Consider the following 16,123-nt stretch of genomic DNA (forward strand, 5'->3'; position numbering starts at 1 on the left):
CCATGTTGTATTGCACATATCGAGCATATTGTGTGTATGTTATTGAAATGCTTGGTATGTGTGGGATCTGACTATCTAGTTGTTTATCTTTAGTAGCCTCTCTTACCGGGAAATGTCTCCTAGTGTTTCCACCGAGCCATGGTAGCTTGCTACTGCTCCGGAACACTTAGGCTGGCCGGCATGTGTCCTTCTTCGTTCCTGTGTCTGTCCCTTCGGGGAAATGTCACGCGATGAATACCGGAGTCCTGTTAGCCCGCTACAGCCCGGTTCACCGGAGTCCTGCTAGCCCAGTGCTACAGCCTGGATTCACTTGCTGATGACCGACACGTTCGATGCTGGGTCATGGATGTCTGTCCCTGTAAGTTTGTGCCACTTTGGGTTTACGACTAGCCATGTCAGCCCGGGCTCCTTACCATATGGATGCTAGCGACACTGTCATATACGTGTGCCAAAAGGCGCAAACGGTCCCGGGCAAAGGTAAGGCGACACCCGTGGGAATACCGTGCGTGAGGCCGCAAAGTGATATGAGGTGTTACATGCTAGATCGATGTGGCATTGAGTCGGGGTCCTGACAGCGTTGGTATCAGAGCTTGACTGCCTGTAGGATTACCAAGCCAAACTGGTCGATGTTGAGTCTAGACATTCTTTAGTTATATGTAGGGGAATTGATTGTGGGATGGAACGTAAGGCTCTCTTTACTCCTTATACCTTATGCCCTTCTGATCTGAGTCATCTTATCTTTCCTACGGGGATTAAGAACTAGGCTATCTCTTCTTTCTATCAGGATCACGTGTTACTAATCAGTGGACTTATAAGATTGTTGGATTTAAGCCTCAGTTCAGTTTCTACCTCTGTATGTTAATTATTGATCTCGAGACCTTGATATTGTGCTTCTGAGTGGTTACGCCCCCATTTTTGTGAATGTCTCAAATCTTTCTGAGCATTTACAGCCGTTATGCTGTCCGAGTCATCCCAGGTTTCCAAAGAGTCTGATGCATTTGCAAAATCCTTTCCCTCTGGTTTCGTTGTTCCTTTATGCCAGCTCAATCACACAAATTGTTGGGTTGAGGTATTCTATTGCCTTGATATTTATGTGGGAGTTATTATTATGACCCTAGGTGTCTCAGGGGATCATCTAGTGGTCTAGCCATGATTTGTGTCCTAGTGTGATGATTCTGGTCTTTATTTTCGAAAGCATTCCGTGATGCTACTTAGTAATAGGTATTCCATTCCTGGGTTTTGAACTCGAGATTCACCCTACTTACTTCATGTCGATAGTGTTTGCTAGTTCCCTTAGGTTATTAGTAACCTTTGCGATAGTCCTTGAAGTCCGTGGTACCTTCTTCTTCCAAATACCATGAACTACTTATGGCAGAAGTTCCTCGTTGAACTGAACGATCACAACCAGAGTGCTCTTGATGAGTTCTCCATTTATAAATCGTGACTCTGCCAGTTCTACCCTTCCGCATGGATTGCCCGGAAGAGATATGTTGAATTCGTTCGACATGCTAAACCATGCATCCACAACTCAGAAAATTGTATGTTCCTTTGAGTTGTCCCTCTTTAGTTGTCTTCTGACCCTCGTCTATCAATTGATAGTCAAGAGTATGCGTGCATTCGTTCATCGATGCCTATTACTCTCGTGGTCCATCAAGCCATTCTATTCCAGAATGACTAGGAGAAACAAACTCCAGTACCTTATCCATTTCCAGGATTGGGTCAAAGTAGTTGTATTCCGCAGATCAAAATGCCAATCCAGCTTTTGATTCTGTTCTACCCTGAAGTATTACCGTCTTTATGTCAGGATTTTCATGAGGATTGCACCGGCTCTTGTGAATTCTTGATGTAGTGATACTTCTTGCCATCATTATTCATCCCTCGGTTCCGTGTTGTCGCAACCGGAATGCCGACAAGTGAATCGTGGTGTGTGAAATCAATACTGCTAGCAACTCTGTTGCTTGGTAGTTAAATGGATAACAACCTCATTCTTAACGTGTTGGTTCTTGAATCATCATTCTAAGATTGATCGTGCTACCTTGTCCATTTTTCCTGGTGCACTCTTTGATCGATGAGTTAGGATTATTCCAAATCCTCACTCCATTGATCATATCATCTTGCCCTGTAAAGCAAGATTGTTCTCGAGCTTAGTAACATATCGGTGGTTCGTGATTTTCCGAATATCTTCTCGAAAGTATCACCAGGTTGTCACCTGACTGTTATGTCGAGCTCGTGATCAAGTTGGTTTATCCTGTAAACCACCCCTCTCTCCAAGAATTCATGTTGGATACCCCTGAGCTAGTTGGATAAGCTAAACAACAACTTGGAGAGTTGGAAGATAAAAGCTTGTCCGATTTAGTTCATTTTAAGGGATATCTTGTGTAGTGTGTGATGAAGAAAGATGATATCTTCATTGATTAGTCCCTGTGATCAGTTGTTGGACCTATTATCTTATAAAACCTTTGCTTTGGGTATGGGCTATCGTCAAATCGAATCAGTACCAATGATGCTCGTAATGTTGTCTTATTCGTGGTTGATCCCTCGAGCATACACCATTACATCTTTGGTCTGACCAATGCTATCACCGTGTTCACTTAACTATGGAATTCCTTTTAAAAGGAAACCTAGATGAATTGTTGTTGAGCCCATTGGCAACATCCTTATCTCCTCCATGATGTTGTTGAACATTAAGCTAGTGTTGGAAACTTTTGAAAGCATTTTCTTCATGCTAGCTCATGAAGTATTTGTTTGATGAAAGGAGTGACTTCCTCTTATACACGTGCATTTGGTGAAAGTTGCCGCCATGAATTTGAGAAAGATTGTTTTGTTTCCTTTGGAATCATCCCAAATCAGTCATGCACACGTGCGAAGTATTCTGTAGTCTGGAGACTTGCAACCTTCATTCTATATGTGTCCCTAGCACACTAAGCCACTGATTGACTTGTTCAAGGAAAAGAAGTCTATGCTTGGGATCTAATCCATGGACTTGCGTAAAGACTTCGATATCCTCGACGATGGTTCTCCACCTGAACTCAGTAGTGTTTAATTATAAGACCGCTACGTGGCCATGCTTGTCTGGGACAACGTGCTCGCATGTTTGTAGCAGAACCAGCTCATGTTTTGGAGCTTACTATCGTAGCTCACTCCCCGAGAATCCCGCAACATTATCTCATCGATTTGTGTTGCAAACTTTCATTTTTCTTTCTAGACTTGATGAGTCTGGGATATCCTGACACCAACCAGATCTGAATCTCAGGCAGATGTGATGGTTGGAACATTTCCCAAGAATTATAATATTGGTCTCTCAATAACCGGCAAGGTGGATGTCGTGGCCAACACACCCATCCGGTAGACCTATTATTATAGTATCTTGTTTGAGGAAGTTGGCCACCTCCCCATAGGGATTTCGTAGGATTACTCCCTAGTTGCCCCTATGGATTTCTGTGTTCCGAAGTCCGACCTTTTTACTTGATGTTCTAGATATCAAACCATATCTATGGGTGGATTACGCTAGCACATCAAGGAGAACATTAGAAGCGGAGTGCTAAATGTCTCTCGGTCGATCATCCAGATTTTATTTGCTTGGCCTCGCTAAGGTGAAATCTGAGAAAGTGTTATCCTCCTTCGCATCTGCATCGTCCATCGCTATTCATCATGGTAGTATGTTGTGTTGTCAGCACCCTTGACACGGTTGTTGATAAAACCTTGATAATTGTGGAAATGCTCAAGTTCTTGAGAGCACGCACAAGCGCTACGTGTTATCATCGGCTCTAATTGGGATGCTCTCAGTTCCCTCGGCAATGCTATGACCTTCTCAAACAGTGAATTCACTCTCTATTGTTGGGTTCTTCCCCAGTTACCAGAATCATTCCCAGCATTTGCATTTTGTTCCCAGCTTGCACCGCCAATGTGCCATTCTACCATGGGTCTCTTCCATTTCCGGTGATAAGCAAATTCATCCATTGCGTTGTCTTCAACAAGGTAATCCACATCATCCAAGTCCGAGTATGCCATTCTACTGACCCCCTCACAAACGATCGCTTGAGAATTGCCTTAGGCTGGTATAAAGAGTTTCAATGATCTCTGAATCAAAAGTAATTCTTTTTGCCACTTAAGGTAATAATCTACGAATCACCCTCCTCCAGGATGTTTCGTCGTGGTATCATGGCAACTCACCTCCTCGCTACGTTGACAACCGTTCACCACCTTCTTAAAGCATGAAATTGTTGTCCACCTAGTGAACCTTCGTTATCCGTTTCTTTCCACCCCTCTTAATGTATATCTCGTGTCTCAACACGAGAGATGGTCCTATGTCTCATTCCGTGAGTTGTTCGATCTTCGAGAGGATCGACCCTTCTAGAGTCTCCTTCTTCCCTCCATGTCATGATGACAGGATTTCTCAGAGCAGGGTTTCAAGACAATGATGGTGTTCAACTCAACGTTCATTTGAAGTGCACCCTGGATCATGAAGATTATACTAGTTTGCGTTTTCCCTTCGTCTTACCCTACCCTTGAATCTCGAGTCGAGATTCTTGTTTAGTGGAGGTGAGTTGTCACACCCCTAGTTCTGGCCTGTCCTATGCCTGCTTCCATCTGAGCATCATGTTTAAATTTTTGAAACCTGAACTGAGGAATTTTGGAAGCCTCAAAAACTTAAATAAAAGAAGGGCAAAAACCCTAAAAATCTCATTCATTGCTCCAAAAAGCTCTTCTTAAATGTTTGATAATTTTGGTAAGGGTTCTGGTCCCAACCAAAATATTGAACATTTTTAAGGATTTATTTTTGGGACTTTGAATTTAAATCATTAGCTATTTGAATTTGAATTATATTCATATAACTAGAATATAATTTCAAATACCCCTGAAATATTTTATGAGCTTTTGGAAAAGTCCATATAGCAAAATAAAAATATTCAGAGGAGCTTTTGGCATTGTTTGAATTATTTTAAATTCAAAAACAGTGGCAAAAGATTAAATAAAAATAAAACAAACAGAACAATAAAACAGGAGAGAGAGGAAACCTACCTGGGCCACTTACCCGCAGCCTACCTGGCGCCACCAACCGGCCCAGCCGGCCCAGCCCATCTCCACCCCTCCCCTGTCGTCTTCCTCCCTCGCCAGAAGGACAGAGGCGAGGCGTGGCGCGCGCCCGAGAGGCCTCGGCCACCTCCTGCTTCCTCCTCGACGCCCGGAGACGCCACGCACCTCCCTGCCTCTCTTCCTCACTCTCCCGCGTCCTCATCCTCTCCCCGGAACACTCTCCCCCTCCTCTGTTCTCCTCACCCGAACGGAGCCGCCGCCACCGACGAGAGCCACCATGTCTACCGGCCACCCCACGGCTCACCGACGCCCCAGGAAGCTCCGCCGGTCCTCCCTCTACCTCCTCAAGGAGCCACGAGGCCCAGGACGTGCCGCAACACCGCCCTCGATGTCTTCTTCAACCTCGGGACCGCCGGCCATCTTCGTCAAATTCGTCGGCTCCGGTGCCTCCCCGAGCTCGCCGAGGCCACCGCTGCACCCGTTGTGAGCTCCTGTGCTGTTTCCCCCTCTTCCCTGGCCCGTTTTCTTCCTCTAACACCGATGCCCGTCGCGGCCGAGAGCTTCTCGCCGCCGGCCATGGCACCGCCGTGGCCACAGGTGTCTTAGCTCGCGTCTGAGCACGCCCTCGGGCTCGAGATGTTCCCAGGAGCCGAAAACTCCCATCGGTTCGTCCGTAGCCGCACCATAGCATCGTCTTAGGCGATGCCCGAGCTCCGGTCGCCGCCTCTCTCGCCGTAGTTGCCGCTACCGGCCACCCCAGCCGCGGCCACGGCCACCGCTGGCCGCGTCGCCTTGCGGACGTTCTAATGAGCCAAACCGCGCGCCAAACCATCGCCCCTAGCTCAAATCGGAGCCGCGCCGCCGTGCGAAATGGTCGCCGCCGGCGATACTCCGGCGACTGCCGACGGGGCACGCTTAATTAGTGTTAATGGCCCCACTAATTAAACCCACAGCCACTAACAGTGGGCCCCACCCCTGGTCAAACCCCAGTCAGTGCTGGGTTTGACCGGGATTAGCTCCTGTGTCACTGACGTGTGGCCCCACACGTCAGGTTTGACCCGAGCCAGCCCAGTTGACCCTGCTGACGTCACTGGGACGTGGTGCTGACGCCATAATTCATTTCTGGATTTACTATTATTCAGGAATTTCAGAAAATGCCCTAAACTTCAATAAATCATAGAAAATTAACCGTAACTCCAAATTAAATAATTTATATATGAAAAATTATCAGAAAAATTCAAGGAATCCATCTGTACCATTTTCATGCATGTTAGAACAACTTATAGCTGCTGTTTAGCACAAATCAATTAAATGGCATTTGAATAATCACATATGGAGTTTGAATTTGAATCTTGTATTCAAACCAACTTCATTTAATCTGTTGCTAGTTGCATTAGCCCAAAACACATTCATTTTGCCATGTCATGATCATGCATCATATTGTGCATTGCATTGATTGTGTTCCCTTCTGTGTTGCCGGTATTTGTCCCCTCTCGATAGACGTGATACCGATGATGTGATCGTTGACACTGATGAAGACTCAATGTTATCTTCAGAAGTGCCAGGCAAGCAAAACCCCCTTGTTCATTCCGATACAATCCTACTCTCTCGCTCCTGCTCTCTATTACTGCATTAGGACAACAACGATTCAACTGTTACTTGCTGCGGTAGCTGAACCCCTTATCCTTTGCATGACCTGTCATTCCACAGTAAATAGATGAAACCCACTAGCATGAGTAGGAGTTGTTTGAGCCCTGTTGTGCCTACTCATTCATGTTTGTTTGTCATGCCTGCTATTGCTTAGAGTTGAGTCAGGTCTGATTCATCGGGGATGAATCAGAGGCGTGTGAACATGTCCTACTGTGTGTGAGCTAAATGTGTGAACACGATTTGGTAAAGGTAGCGGTGAGAGGCCATGTAGGAGTGCATGGTCGGTTGTCTCATTGCAGCCGTCCTCAGGAACTGAGTTCTGTGTTTGTGATCCATGAACAGTTACTACCACACATTGGGTTCCGGTAACTCGACCCCTCTCGACTTATTAATCAACATGATCTCTGTCCAGGAGTTGCAACTAGTTTCTGGTGTTTGTAGGTAGTGTTAGTAGTCTACCAAGTGGCACCCGGTACAGGTGGGCTTGGGACAGACTAGGCACAGTGGCACGGTGTACCAAGTGGCACCCGGATGGTGGGCTTGGGAACCCTGCTCACATCGTTTGGGGCCGTAAGCGACACCCCGGCCGGATCTCCTTGCGGATGGAACCCGAATAGGCGATAAACCTGGACTAGAGACTTGTTCGGTTAGTCAGGTCGTGGCCGACTCCCTCGCCCGGTTTCCGCTTGAAGGTTGCCGAGGTACATGACGTGTACAGGGCGGTAAGTGGCGAGAGCGTGTGTGAAGAAGTACACCCCTGCAGGGTTAACATCATCTATTCGAATAGCCGGATTCCTCGGATATGGAAACTTGGACCCCTTGCATAGTTCATAGACAAGTGAAAGTGGATACTCTAAAATACGCAAGATAAGCGTGAGTGCTATGGATGGCGTTCTCGTAGGGAGACGGGAGCGGATCCATAGTGGTGTATTGATATGGTGAATATGTGGACTCGTGTGCGCCACCTCAAGAGAGTTACTTGCAGTCGTAGTTTAGGATAGCCACCGTGTCAAAGCTGGCTTGCTGCAGTTAAACTCCACCACCCCCCCCCCCTTTGTGGATAATGATGCATATGTAGTTAGATCTGATGTAAGTCTTGCTGGGTACATTTGTACTCACGCTGCTTAATTTATGTTTTTGCAGAGAGAGTTCAGTCTCGTTAGTAGTACCGCGTGGACTTCGACGTTTAGCTTGTTACCTCAGCTACGATCTTGTGCCCTCGGCAGGATCTGGTAGATAGTCAGGCTTCTCAGCCTTTTTCCATTTATAGATGTCTGTACTCAGACATGATAGCTTCCGTTTGTGCTTGAATTGTATGCTCTGATTGTTGGGTCATGAGACCCATGTTTGTAATATCTCGCTCCTTGGAGCCTATTGAATAAACTACTGAGTCGTAGAGTCATTTTGTGATGCCATGTTGTATTGCACATATCGAGCATATTGTGTGTATGTTATTGAAATGCTTGGTATGTGTGGGATCTGACTATCTAGTTGTTTATCTTTAGTAGCCTCTCTTACCGGGAAATGTCTCCTAGTGTTTCCACCGAGCCATGGTAGCTTGCTACTGCTCCGGAACACTTAGGCTGGCCGGCATGTGTCCTTCTTCGTTCCTGTGTCTGTCCCTTCGGGGAAATGTCACGCGATGAATACCGAAGTCCTGTTAGCCCGCTACAGCCCGGTTCACCGGAGTCCTGCTAGCCCAGTGCTACAGCCTGGATTCACTCGCTGATGACCGACACGTTCGATGCTGGGTCATGGATGTCTGTCCCTGTAAGTTTGTGCCACTTTGGGTTTACGACTAGCCATGTCAGCCCGGGCTCCTTACCATATGGATGCTAGCGACACTGTCATATACGTGTGCCAAAAGGCGCAAACGGTCCCGGGCAAAGGTAAGGCGACACCCGTGGGAATACCGTGCGTGAGGCCGCAAAGTGATATGAGGTGTTACATGCTAGATCGATGTGGCATTGAGTCGGGGTCCTGACATAGAAGCTCCGTTAGTATCTTCATGAGAATCACCGGATAAGAACATTGCAGGAAAAGAATGGAGAGGCTTCACATCAATAAGATGGATACTCGATTAAGAAATCTAAGTCCTTGAAGAAAATCAAGGGAGGGAAGGTGGGAAAAACAAAGGCAACTTGGAGATGGATGAAACAAAAAACATTGAGAAGAACTGATAATTGATCTTGCGAATGTTGAAGTGATAGGATCCACTTGAAGAGAGACACACCGGTAGAACAAGATTGGCATAACAATCTCGATTATCGAGAAGGATTAGTATTCACATCGGAGTATGAGAACACCATTTGGGGAAGGTATGGAATCAACACTTGACATTGAAGCAACTCGAATACCACAACTCCAAACAAAAACAAAGGATTGGCTTGCAGAATAAGCCAGAACAAACATATGATAGAGATTTCGTCCGAAGTTTTCGTGGTGGGGCCTACACGGGCTCGATCCTACAACACCATCATGTACAAGGCAGTGCACATGACATATGAAGCGTCCCCGAGTCGGCATAGCCAAGGACTCTTTAAGACACAACGATACCACTGTAAAACCAACCGTGAATAGGCGGACCACTAGACATCGAACCCCAATTTCATATCATATATCCGTCAGAAAGATATCCTAAGAGCTACTTGAATTCCCACTTATAAACTCCCGAAAATTTCCGGTTATGCAATCAGGTGTTGGGGATACAGGGGACGCATAGTATCTCACCCAAAACTAGCAAATCCTACATCCAGCTGTATCCATCCTTCAACACATAACCAAGAAACCTTCAGAAATCGTTTACCTCAACCTTCGAAAAGCATCTGTTATACGAGTTATGGCAATACTCCCGAACTCCCGCCCCAGTACTGGGTGGCATCGAGGTTATCTCACCAACAACTGCATAAAAGAAATTTTCGATGTCGGCGAAACTAAACTCAGGTATTCCAGAACTTCAACGATAAAATTTTGACGACAACACCTCGGAGCTCAACTCCCCGGGACACTGCCACAACCCCTAAATGACAGGAGGCACCAAGAACAATGTTCTCGTCACAAAACCATCGGAACGATTCCAAGATACCCGCGTGATCCTAAAATTGTTTTAGTGAAATTTGAGAAGAGAAGAGTCAAAACTCTACGTCAGGATGCCTCACCAGAGCGATGAAGGGACTGAGGAGTAAAAAGAATTCCTAACTCTCCAATATATATAGTCCTAAATGACTCAAAACATTTCTAGACTCAATAACGCCAGTGATTCGATCAAGCAGGGGGCTCCTAAGGTCAGGGAAGGCTCTGATACCAACTTGTAACGCCCTCGATGCGGCTATATCTCCCACGTGTGGAAGCATGACTTAGAGGCATAACCGCATTGAAAGCAATGTCGCAAGTGAGGTAATCTTCACACAACCCATGTACTACATAAGGGAAAAAAGATACATAGTTGGCTTACAATCGCCACTTCACACAATTACATGAATAAAGCATTACAACATCCAAATACAATCAAGGTCTGACCACGGAACCAAAATAAAGAGCAACCCCAAATGTGACAAGGTCCCCGATCGACCCCGACTGGGCTCCACTACTGATCAACTAGAAACGAAACAAGACAAAGGACAAGATCTTCATCGAGCTCCTCCTTGAGCTTGGTTGCGTCATCTGCACGGTCTCATCGGCACCTGCAAGCTGGTTTTTGGAAGTATTTGTGAGTCACGGGGACTTAGCAATCTCACACCCTCGCGATCAAGACTATTTAAGCTTATGGGTAAGGCAAAGGTATGAGGTGGAGCTGCAGCAAGCGACTAGCATATGTGGTGGCTAACATACACAAAAGAGAGCGAGAAGAGAAGGCAAGGGACGATCGATAAAACTATGATCAAGAAGTGATCCTAGAACAACCTACGTCAAACATAACTCCAACACCGTGTTCACTTCCCAGACCCCGCCGAGAAGAGACCATCACGGTAACACACGCGGTTGATGAATTTTAATTAAGGTCAACTTCAAGTTTTCTACAACCGGACATTAACAAATTCCCATCTGCCCATAACCGCGGGCACGACTTTCGAAAGTTCAAATCCCTGCAAGGGTGTCCCAACAAAGCCCATCACAAGCTCTCATGGTAAACGAAGGATATTCCTTCTCCCAAGACAATCCGATCAGGCTCGGCATCCAGATTACAAGACATCCTTGACAATGGTAAAACAAGTCCAGCAACACCGCCTGAATGTGCCGACAAATCCCGATAGGAGCTGCACATATCTCGTTCTCAGGGCACACTCAGATGAGACATCCTACGAGTAAAACCAACCCTTGAGTTGCCCCGAGGTGGCCCCGCGGTCTACTCGGTCGGACCAACACTCAGAGGAGCACTGGCCCAGGGGGGTTAAAATAAAGATGACCCTTGAGTCCACGGAACCCAAGGGAAAAAGAGGCTAGGTGGCGAATGGTAAAACCAATGTTGGGCATTGCTGGAAGAGTTTTATTCAAGGCGAACTGTCAAGGGGTTCCCATTATAACCCAACCGCGTAAGGAACGCAAAATTCGGGAACATAACACCGATATGACGGAAACTAGGGCGGCAAGAGTGGAACAAAACACCAGGCATAAGGCCGAGCCTTCCACCCTTTACCAAGTATATAGATGCATTAATTAAATAAGAGATATTGTGATATCCCAACAAAATATCCATATTCCAACAAGGAACAAGCTCCAATCTTCACCTGCAACTAACAACGCTATAAGAGGGGCTGAGCAAAGCAGTAACATAGCCAAACAACGGTTTGCTAGGACAAGGTGGGTTAGAGGCTTGGTTCAACAATATGGGAGGCATGGTAAGCAAGTGGTAGGTATCGCAGCATAGGCATAGCAAAAGAGCGAGAAACTAGCAAGCAAAGATAGAAGTTATTTCGAGGGTATGGTCATCTTGCCTGAAATCCCGCAAGGAAGAAGAACGAATCCATGAAGAAGATACACGGACATAGTCGAACGGATCCTCACACACACGACGTTATCGGAACCAACCCGAAGAAGCAGCACCAGAAAGAAGCAAACAACATAGTAAACAACCAACACATCAACATGGCATGATGCACAATCGAGTATGATGCATGTCCGGTTTAATGAAGCATGGCATGGCAAAGTGCACAAACAATCCTACAAATTAAGTGGAGCTCATTATGCAACGGAGTTGCATATTGAAGAAAACACCACATGACTTATTTAGTTCTCTCTCGTTTATGTACCCAACAAGATTAAATGTTTTTAGCATGGCAAAAGATGAAGCATAAAGAAACTATCTATCTAGGCAAGTTTAAATGAGGCCGGAAATAACAAACAACAATTCCGAAAAAACCTCATGTGCATATTTTACGGTTTGGTGTTCTGCCCTAAACCATATTTTAGAGTTATTAAACATGCAAAGTAAAGCCATCATGTTAAACTAGGCATTTTTCTAGCCCATTTACATATAAAGTTTATTAAATTCCGAGTTACGGTTATTTGGTTATGAAATAAATCATTTTAGCAAGTTATTAAGCAAATTTAAACAAACAGCATTTTAAACATTTTAAACATAGATGAAAGTTGCATATTATTAAACTAGATGAAAATCTAAACAAGTTTCATATTAAGTTTGTTTTAATCCAAGGCATGGTTGAAGAGTTATAAAATGCATGATGTCTAGGGGGTTCTCTGCAAAACTGGGTTCTCTGGAATAAAAGATAAATTCACAGACCCTGAAAAAAACATACGCGGGCCGAAATGGCTGGCCCAACAGGAGGAAAAAAAGAAGGGGCGCGGGGTGTTGTTCACCATGGGCCACGACCCGCTGGAGTAGAGGCTAGGCCGGGCGGACTGGGCCTTTGCGCGGCCCACGCGCGGGGTCAACGCAAGCGCTCGAGGCGTCGCCCCCCTGGTTCGAAGCAGAGGCGGGGCGTGCTTGTTCCCGAGCAGAACGAGTGGGCGCCGGCTGTGCCTTGAAGCAGGAGTTCGGCGCCGAGGAAGAGATGGAGGCGCAGGGGATGGAGGGGCACGTCTCCAGGCGCGGGACGGCGACCTCCGGCGATGGGCGTCCAGATCCGGGGCGAGCGAGGCAACCTTCGGCGGCGGGATCCTGCAAGGGAGAGAGAGGGAAGCGTGAATCAGCAGAGAGAGCCAGCGGAAGGAAGAAGAAGGAGTTTGCGGGCAGGGGAGGTCGCGACCTGGCCTGCTGAAGATCTCCGGTGAAGGGTGGCGCTTGTCGCTGACGAGCGCGGATGGGAAGAAGGGAGAGGCGACACGGAGATGGCAGGGGCACAATGGGGCCTGCCTGGGGTTGCCGGCAACGGCGAGGCCGGTCGCCGGAGGCGCGATGGCGAGGGCGTGGTTGAACAAGGAGAGCCCGAGGATGGCTCGATCCAGCCGGAGGTGAGGGACGGCAACAAACTCAAAGGCGGACTATGCTGCTGCTGCTCCATGGCGGTTGGCATGGTTCCCTGCGAGCTCGGGGCGAGAGTGCCATGGACAGAGAGGAGGGAGCTTGAGCTCCTGGTTGCTGCTGGGGGACGACGGGGTCCTGGTCGGTGGCCTCGTTTGCCGGCGGGAGAAGTGGCTCGGGGTCGAGGACGAGCTCCTGGCTCGAGGCAGGGAAGGATGGGGGTGTAGGTGGAGATCGAGGGGAGTTTCTGGTTGGGGGATTTGGACCGAGGGGGAGATCCCGAGGGGAAAGTGAGAGAGTGGCGGTGGCAAGGAGGAAAAGATGGGACATCTCTCCTAGTTTTTAGGGTTTGCCCAAAATAGGCTATTGGTTCATCTATATATAGCAAAAAGGGATAAGTTTAGGGGCATTTGATACCTCCGATCTTAATCGGACGGTCGAGAAAAATATGTTAGGAAGTCCAATTAACAAAATGGAGACGTTTTGTAGATGTTTGGGGATGATCCGGACCCAAGGGTGATGACTGCCCGGGTCGGGTTCGGGACAACTTTCGGACGCATGCAAGGATGGCTGCGGGCTGACGAGAGAGGTTAGGTAGGGCCTGACGGTTAGGTAGTGGGCCGTGCAGGAAGCCTTAGGCTGAGAGAAGAGAAGAGAGAGACCGGGCGACTGTTTCCGGAGACCGAAAACGTCCGACGTTTTGACCGACTATATTGTCGCTATAGTTAATGGTTGGGCTATCAAACGAACTCCGAATGCGATGAAACTTGACAGGCGGTCTATCTACACTATAATAAGACCACACGCCAACTTTCATCCCATTCCGAGAACATTTTCCGGCCACTTATAAAATACTATTTTGGACATGCCGCGGGCGCGTGCAAGTGTGTCTGGGCTCAGAACGGACAATGGACGGAACGAGGAGACCAGGACGTATGAAAGTTTTGAAAACATGATGATGCAATGCGGATGATGACATGGCAAGATGCAACATGCAAGCAAAAGACAAGGCAACAACATCGAATAACTGGAGGACACCTCGCACATCGGTCTTGGTGCGTCACAGCTCTGATACCATCTTGTAGCGACCCGACCTCAAACGGTCAAGTATCTGTGCTTCAGTGTCATCTCTGGATTGGTAATGCTGACACACACAGTACTTGAAGGATTTATAACAGAGTAGCAATCACACACTTATTACATCGAATGTCTCAAAAGAGAACTTATTACAATAAATATGGCTTAAGGCCATCTAATACGATAACAGCGGAAGGCTTGGAAGATAAAGTGAGTCCATCAACTCCAACGGCATAGCTGAGCTGCACGGCAATGACCTAACAAACCTTACTCCTCGTCTGAAAAGTCTGCAACATAATACGTTGCAGCCCGAAAACAGGTCAGCACATGGAATATGCTGGCAATATAACACAGTAGAGCAAGAACAGAATAATACTATCATTGCATGCATATTTGGCTGGTGGAAAGCTCTATGGTTATAGTTTTTGCGAAAAGCCAATTTTCCCTACATCAAAGGAATAGATTTTATTTAACTATCATGGTAGTTGAAACATCATTGAGAATGTTCCTCCAACTCAATCCCAATTAAAGTAATTATCAACCCAACAATATTAATTAAGAGTGATGAGATACTTAGGATACTCCAAGTACTAGATACTCAAGATTTGTCCATAACCGAGGACACGGCTAACCATGATTAGATTGTACACTCTGCAGAGGTTTGCACACTTGTCCCCACAAGACTCGGTCGCCTCCGTTGGATTTCTCGCACTACAAGGTGTTTGAGAAACGGATGACCGAGACACAGTCTTTCGGAGACATTAACTCTTTACTCCGGGCAGACCATACCAAACCTACATCCCTCTACCTGCTGATCCACCTCTTCAAGAGCTCATGCAACCTACTCAACTATATTAGAGCTCATAATAGCTTGTGGCTGCACACGGAAGTTTCTAGCATGAAAATATCTCAGTTCCCTTTGAGCCTGGGTGGCGGACCTTAGGATGATCACACGGGTACTCCGGGATATCCTAGGACAACACTGGGTTCTCCAGGTGCCCGACAAGCAATCCACCCAGATGTGTATTAAAGTTGCCACCTTAAGTTGAACCATTAATTAACAATCTCACATCTGTCATGGATTCACTCACCCAAACCACGTCTACGAACATAGCATAGCAATATAAGCAATACGTAGAAGTAACTCCCAAGGGTTTGAATATAACAGGGCAATAGGTTCTACCTCATCGACTACTTCCCAACCCATATGTTAATCACATCCTAATCATGCAATGTTTGAGGATTGGAACTAATGCATAAAAACAGGGTATGAAAGGAGTATGATCAATGTGTTAGTTGCCTTGCTGACGATCCGCAAAACCTAGGGACTCATAGTAGCACGCTTCGCACTCCGGGAATTCTATCGCAAACAAACAATAGCATACATAATCAATCAAGCAAAGAAGCATGGGTAAAACTCAAATAACAAGAATTGACCAGAAGTTCAACTTAAGAACTCCGGTTTGCAAAAAGAATCAAATCAAACGGAGCAACGAAACTCAAATTGCGTAAGAAACAAGATCCATTTACTAATTTGAACTAAAGTCAAATTTTACAATACCAAAATCTTGTTCAAGTTGATTAAACAGAAAGAGGGTTTCAAGACGAAGATCTAGGCGCTTCAATCGCCTGATTCCGATAAACGAGCAAAAAGATAAACTGAAACGAAAATCGGATTAGAAATCGCGATTGAAAATAATCACGAAAAAACCAAGAAAAACTGACGAACAGGCTAACGAACGAACGTTCGTTGTCCATAACTAACGAGCGAAAACTATTCGTTAAAATGAACGTACGGATGAATGTCCGCAAAGTAACTAAACCGAGAAAAACTGGCGAACCGATCTATAAAAACAAAATTAGGGTTTCTAAAAAAACCAGATTGTTTTTTTAACCGAACGACGGCGAGGCGGCTTATACCTACGGTGAGGCTCGGAC

Source organism: Triticum aestivum, chromosome 1A (genome assembly GCF_018294505.1).
Source record: "Triticum aestivum cultivar Chinese Spring chromosome 1A, IWGSC CS RefSeq v2.1, whole genome shotgun sequence".
In the NCBI taxonomy this organism is placed as follows: domain Eukaryota; kingdom Viridiplantae; phylum Streptophyta; class Magnoliopsida; order Poales; family Poaceae; genus Triticum; species Triticum aestivum.